This window comes from Chenopodium album, chromosome 1, assembly GCF_948465745.1.
Source record: "Chenopodium album chromosome 1, dcCheAlbu1.1, whole genome shotgun sequence".
In the NCBI taxonomy this organism is placed as follows: Eukaryota; Viridiplantae; Streptophyta; class Magnoliopsida; order Caryophyllales; family Amaranthaceae; genus Chenopodium; species Chenopodium album.
Genome location: NC_137834.1, coordinates 23,328,756 through 23,336,325, shown reverse-complemented (window position 1 = coordinate 23,336,325; position 7,570 = coordinate 23,328,756). Strand labels below are relative to the sequence as shown.

The following is a 7,570-nucleotide window of genomic DNA, read 5'->3' as shown; positions in this document are numbered from 1 at the left end:
CACGGGAATTAATGTCGTGTCACGGTATAATTCCCCGTGTCATGGCGCCCATCCCGTGACACGGGGCAGCTCCGTGTCTTCTCCGCATAATTCTTCATGCGTTTTACCTCACGCGTCACACAAAATTCTCCGGTGTGAAGGGGATTTGTGCCGTGTCGCGGCATTATTTGCCGTGTCGCGGTAGTCTTTTTCCCTATAAATACCCCCATCCTTTCTACAATTCGGGGTATCAAATCATTCTTTCTTCCTCTTTTTTACACCAAAAATCATTCTCTTCTCTCTCTCTCTCTCTTATATTCTAAGACTTAAAACTATATTTCTAATTACACCATTCTTCCCATAAGCACTCCAATACAACACCCGAGGTTCCATCCTTAAACCAAGGTGTGAAAGGTACAAATAATTGAGGGTTTGGACCAAATCAACTCTACATTTATTTAATTTAATTTTTATTTGATTTATAGTTTTTTATTGAAGTTACTAAAAATTTATTCATGATGTAGCAATTTAAAGGAACTCGCGGAATGTGAATAATTAATTATTACTTATTTTATTTTAATATTGCTAGTATCATGATTAGGTTTATTTATATTTGATTTGACTAACGCTGTTATTGTTAAATTACTTCCAATATTAATGTTTATTCTATTATTATTATGATCACCATATTGCATGTTAAAGGGAATATGTAATTGAAAATCACGCCTAATAAGATAATTTGGACAACCGGCTTAGGTTACTTTAATCTTGTTATTAATTAAAGTGATCACAAATATTTTAGAATTATGTGTTTCATTAATATTCAACCAATTTAGTCTAATAATAGTTTGGAGAAAATTGAATCTTTGTTTGCATGCCTTTGAGATCGCATGAATTACTTTTCACTATAAAAATCGAGTAGAGGCCAATACGAGCGAATGTGACTCCATGACTCACTTCGTACCATCATCCCCGATCCTCCTTTTGTGGTTCTGAACCATATGGAGTTAGTAATCTCATGGATTATGAATGGGGTGTAACCTTCACGGGTCAATCGTTGTTGCCTATCGTTGTCCCTTATTGTGGTTGCCTTTTATGATCCGTGAACGGTTTACAAGTTCCTTAAAAACTTGTTGGCGGCTCCCTACTTTCCTTATCCCTAATCGTTGTCCCTAATCTTATATGTCAATTCTCACTTCCTAAGAGTGCCAAGCATATTCACAACATGCTTTAACGTAGGCGCACTTCGAACGACGCCTACACCGGTGAAGAGGAGTAAGAGAAGGGTTTGGAAGATAGCACCAATGGGTACCCCTACAGAGCCAATCAAAGACCTCATCATCTTCATTCTTGGCTAGAAACTGCACTTGCTTAAATTGCTTGATATCAAGGTAAAGGGTGTCAAGATCCCCTACCGGCGTGCAAGAAAGAAAATACCTCTCATACTTGAGCTTCGTAGCCAACCTTGTGATCATGCTACCACAAGGAATTTCACCCGACTGGCTACCCTTCATGTCCAAACAATTCCTCAAGAAAATCCGCCCAAGGTTTAACCGACCCCTATACTCTTCCGTAGTTGCTATCCACAAAGCTCGCAACTCAGGGAGCGACAACTTTCCCAATCTTGTTTAGGGAACACCGAGTACCCCAATAGCCTATGGAGCACTCTCGTACACGGTTGAAAAATGTCGCTTGCAAGAGAGAAACGAGAACCAAACTTGTTAAAACCCGAGATGGTATGCCAAAAGGCATCTTAAGAGAAACCATCTAAATACTCGTGCTCGCGATCGGAGAAGAAGAGATCCGCAGTCGGATTGAAATCCAAGGCCACATTGAACTCGACCAAGGACATGACATGAACATCATTGAAAAGCTGGAAGGTGACCTCATATTTTTTATCACCATTAGGAGTCACACTCAAAGAAGCCAAGAACTCCCAATTAGGCTCAAGGTAGGCCCAGTAGCTCTTAGTAGCATGCGTTCCAAAGCCAAGATTATTAAATTTAGAACCCATAAATCATCATCGATCCCCAACTTTATCATGCTATATTGATGTTAGTGTCGTGAGGGCCTATAGGTTCTCTTTTGGAAGTTTTTCCAAGTAGATTTGTTGGCTTTGTCAACGAAACGAATTTTAGGAATGGGAAGGGGTTCAAGGTTTTGTGATTGAGGGGAAGATGTGTTTGAGGGTGATGGTTCTTCTATGGAAATGTTTGTTTTTCTTTTCTTGGTTTTGGAGGTGATGGATTTCAAGTATTTAGACATGATGATTCATTAAACAATCACAACCAAATCACAAATTCAACTTCTTAAACACTCCAAACCACCAATCACACCTTAATCACACCTTGGTTCAACTGACCAACTTCAATCACAACCAAACTACCAAAAACCAACTTCACCAATTCACAACAAATGTGCTCAAATATGCTACCAAAACATCAAACAACATAATGTAAGCAATTATCAATCAACAAACAACACAAATAATCATCAAAAATTCAATATCAATCACCAAAATCATCAAAATTCATACTACTACTATTCACAACCATGAACAATCTAATACTTGCAACTATATGATATAATAATGCAATTAAGAGTAAAAGAAGATGATTATACTATATAAGGAGCAAGATTGAACAATTTTTTGCCACCAATTCCCTCAAGAACGAAAAACCCCAAATTGCTTCAACAACGGAGAAGAGATAATGGAGATTGATATGGATAAAAGTAGTGTGATTTTTGTTGAGAATGATGAAAATGTAGGAGGAATTTGATGATTTTGGATGAAATTTGATGAATTTGTGATGAATTTGATGAGAAAGGAGTAAGGGTTTCATGCGGTTTAGAGTGAGAAAGAGGAAAAACGGTGCGAGCAAGAATGATAGGGAATGAGGGAAAGAAAAGAGAAATAAAGAAAAAGAAGCACGACAGCAGGGGTGCGTGCCCGCGCTGCCCCCTGGTGCGCTCGCGTCCGACTATAGCGCGCCCGTGCCCCTGCGTGGCATGCCTTCTCTTCTTAAAATTATTACTCGATGCGTTCTATTGTGGGTTCATAGACCAATATCTCCCGGGATTATTGAACCCACCAAATATGGTAGTTTCAAAACATGTTGACACTGGGTTCAACATCCCAAAATAATGATAGCACCACAATGAACCCACCAAGTTCAAACTTTCTTCAAATATAAGCACAATTTTCCCTATCTTACCTCACTAACATTTCTTACCCTTTTACCTTAAAATTCGACAAAATAAAATATAATCACATCAAAAACCGCGAAACACCTTTCCATTGCTCATGCTCACTTGAATTAGTCCAACTAAGAAAAACAAGTGAAAGAAAAGAAAATAAAAGAAAGAAAATTAACAAAAAGAAATCAAAAGAAAAGGTTAGAAATCTCCGGGTTCCCTCCCAGGATGTGCTTGCTTATGGTCCTAAGCTCGACCCTTCCTCCAAATCATGGAGGGTCAAAGAACACCACCTTCTTCAAAGTGGTGGAAGGCACAAATTCCTCTTCAATAATTAGCAACTTCATTTTCATTGTTGCTTGATAAAACTTCGTTTGATTGGAAATCTAAAGCAAGCCTCTCTTGCTTCAACTTCATTCTCATTCTCTTCTTCCTAGAATCTCTCGCTTTCTTCTTTACCTTGTTCCTTTTTGTAGACGGTCTCACACCATCCACACTCTTAGGATCATTTTCCCCCTCTTGAGGGTAGAGCTCAAACCAATGAGGAATGTCAATCCCCTCCTCGTCCATAAGCTTGGGAAACTTCTTTTTCTCTTCACTAACCTTCTTGCAATCAAAAATCAAGTCACACAAACATTATCAATGGAGCGAGGGGAATTAACACACATAATTCCTTTCACAAGGGACAAAGACTCATGCATCGATTTTAACTCAAAACTTTCCTCATTGCTACCAACTCTCAAAGTAATTCGACCTCCCTTAAAATCTATCAAAGCTCCCGAAGTAGCTAAAAAGGGTCTCCCTAAAATGATATGAATGTGGTCATCTTCCGCAATCTCTAACACAATGAAATCAACGGGGATAGTGAACTTTCCTATCTTGAAGGGGACATTCTCAATTCTACCTTTAGGAAACTTAATAGAACGGTCGGCCAATTGAAGGGTCATGTTGGAAGGAAGGAGCTCGCCTATCTTAAGTCTCTTGAAGACAGAATAATGCATGATGCTAACACTAGCACCAAGATCACAAAGGGCATTTTGGAACAACTTACCATTAATATTGCAAGGGATGAGAAATTCCCCAGATCTTTCAACTTTTGGGATAAGTCATTATGGATAAGGGCACTAAAACATTCCCCCAAACTCACCGGTTCCACCATATTACAATCTCTCTTCCCGCTCAAAATATCCTTAAGAGACTTAGAATAGTTTGACATTTGATCCAAAACTTCAGTGAAAGGTATAGAAAGATGAATTTTTTTAGGCATCTCGATGAATTTCCCAAATTTTTCATCCAATTTGTGCCTATTGAACTTTATTTTTGAGGTAAGGAAGTTTGGGTTTGTAGACTTCTTTTTCTTTCTCTTTAACCTTCTGAACTTTTTCCTTAGCAACTTCCTCAACCAAAGGGCTCTCATCTCCCTCATTCTCAATTGGACTCTCTTTCTCATCACTCTTCTTGGACACCTCACTCTCAAGGACCCTACCACTCCTAGTGGTGATAGAAGAAACCGGTTCCTTAGGATCAATTCCTTGTGAAGGTAAAGAAGAAAAGGTAGCATGCTCTTTCGAGGTGTTGGTTAGTTGAATGATTTGGGTCTCAAGCATCTTTCCATGAGTTAACATGTCATGAAACATTTTGTTACTAGACGATATGTGATCATTCAACTTCTTGGCTTGATCTAACATAAGATTCTCTAACCTACTCATAGAATGAGATAGTTGATCATAGGAATTATCACCTTGCCCTTGGATCTTTGGAGTAAACTCGGATGGGGGACCCCTTTGAACATTGTTTTGAAAATTTTCCCTACTTTAATTACTCCAATTACCCCTACCATGATTTTGGCCGAGATTTCAATTATGGTTACCATAACCTTGGTTATGATCCCCATATCCTTGGTCGTGACTTTGATCGTTATAACCACAGTTGTTATGGTTACCACGAAACCCTTGGGTTACTTGGTTCTTATAACCACTATTTTGGTTATAACTATCATAGCTCCCATGGTTGTAATAATTCCTATTCCCAACATTCTTTTGAATATTAAATATAGGTCCAAAATCATTATTATCAACATAATTCACATGCTCATTCTCATTTCCATCATATTCATCACATCCATATAACAAGTAATATTGGGGCAATTAGAAGCATCATGATCATTCTTTCCACATAAGTCACAAACCAAACATTCTCTAATCATGCCACAAGAAGCGAAAAGAGGGTTAGATTAAGAAGATGTACTTCTCCCCTTAAATTGGGAGGGAAGAGTTTGTGCTTGTGGAGAAGCATTCTCAAGCTTAGCCTTGATAGAAACTATCTCCTTCCCTAAGTCCGAAAGTAGTGTGGACAGATTGTTGATGGCATTGAGTTAATCAATCGAGCCATTTTCGCTTGTTGACTCTATCTCAACTTCTTGTCAATCCACATAGTCCTCACTGCATCATCTATCACATCCACAACCTCTTTCACCGTCTTTTTCATGATTGGGCCTCCGGCTCCGGCATCAAGACTTGACCTTCCTTGAGGACTCAAACCACCATAAAAGATTTAAATGATTTGGTAAGTCGGAATTCCATGGTGAGGACACTCTCTTTGATAATCCTTGTACCTCTCCTATGCTTCATAGAGGCTTTCACTAGTCCTTTGCTTGAAACTTTAAATCAAATCTCTAGTCTCCGCCGTTTTCTTTTGAGGGAAGAAACGGGAAAGAAATTCCTTGGTGACTTCATCCCAAGTTCTCAAGGAATTAGGCTTCCCTTCCTTATCAAGCCATTCTTGAGCTCTTCCAATTAAAGAAAAGGGCAATAGCTTTAGCCTTATGAATTCTTGCGCTACCCCGCTCACCTTAATCGTGTTAAAATATTTCTCAAATTCCTTAAGATGGTTGAGGGGACTTTCATTTGTTGCACCACTATATTGTTTTCTTCAAATCAAAGTTATCATTTCCGGCTTGATTTCAAAATCACTATCTGACACTAGGTGAAAAATAGCCTTTGGCTGCGGTTCAAACCCGGTCTAAGGCACCGGTTTGAACCGTTTTCTATGTGGGGGGTGCCAAATACCCCCCGTTTTTAGCACCGGTTCAAAACCGGTGCCCTATACTTGTTTTGGCACCGGTTAACCGGTGCCTAAAATAGTCTCCCGCCCCTTTTTTTTTTTGGTGGTAGTTAGTTTTGGCACCGGTTAACCGGTGCCTTTTTACTCAATATTTTTTTTCCATTTTTCGTGCAATAATATTTCAAAAAAAAAAAAAACCATGTTTCCAGCAATAATAATAACCTGTAATTCCAGCAATAATATTAAATAAAATAATTAATAATTTTATTATTATAATTACTAATAATAATAATATTATTAAATATTATAATAAGATACAAAAATAATATTAAAAACAAGAATTCATATATATATATATATATATATATATATATATATAGATATAGATATTCCCAAACGCAATACAATAAAAAAAAAAAGGAAAAATGGAAAACAAAAATCCAACCTTTACCCTTTTTCCTTACAAAAATCCAACCTTCATTTTATTCCTAAAAAATCCAACCTTTATACCCCTCCTTCTCCCACAGGTCCATTACCGGTTGATGACCGTTTTTTCTAAGTTATATGCCACGTGTCCGCAATTAAGAGGTTAATTATTTTTTAATTATTAAAAAACAAAAATAATTAAAAGAAAAAAAAAAAATCAGAAATTCCCTTTTCCACCACCACCACCTCCACCACCTTCCCCTGCCACCTTCACCACCTTCCCCTGCCACACCACTCCCTCTCCTCCTCCCTCCCCTTCGCGCCCACCGCCCATCAGGACCAACGCACACACCACCAAAATGCACAACCACTGAAACCCAACTCACACCACCACCACCTTCCCCTGCCACCAACACACACACCCAACCACCAACAAAAATGCACAACCACCAACTCCACAACCCATCAACCAACACGCACGCCCAGTCACCAACTCCACCACCGAGCAACCAACAAAAACGCACACCCCGCAAACCGCCTAGCAGCCAAAAAAATTAAAAAAAACCCCTTTTCCGTCACTACACCTCCCCTTTTCCGTAACGTCAGCCACCCAAATCAAACCCCCGTCGATTCCTTTAACCCCGAAACCCTCCCCACCTGAAACTTAGCCCCTAAAAACCTCCCCGATCTACCTGAAACACAACCCAAAAAAAGCCCTTTTCCCGAACGGCCACCACTAGCTTGCCCATCCCACCCTTCGCAAGCCCCATGGAGACGAGGGTGAGAGAGAGATAGAGAGGAAGAATGAGAGTGAGGGAAGGGAGGAGAGGTGAAACGACGGTGATGAGTGGTGGTGGTGGTGGCGGAGGTGGGGTTGGTGGTTTCAGTGTTTGAGGTGAGAGGAGAG

At 39.3% G+C, this 7,570-nt stretch overlaps 1 non-coding gene across 1 annotated transcript; it reads left to right on the top strand.

The window, feature by feature from the left end:
• Nucleotides 1–5,749: 5,749 nt before the first annotated feature.
• Nucleotides 5,750–5,855, top strand: LOC145564179 (small nucleolar RNA R71). Its single transcript, XR_014094763.1, has one exon. It is a non-coding gene; the product is annotated as a small nucleolar RNA R71 (small nucleolar RNA).
• The last annotated feature ends 1,715 nt before the right edge of the window (nucleotides 5,856–7,570 follow it).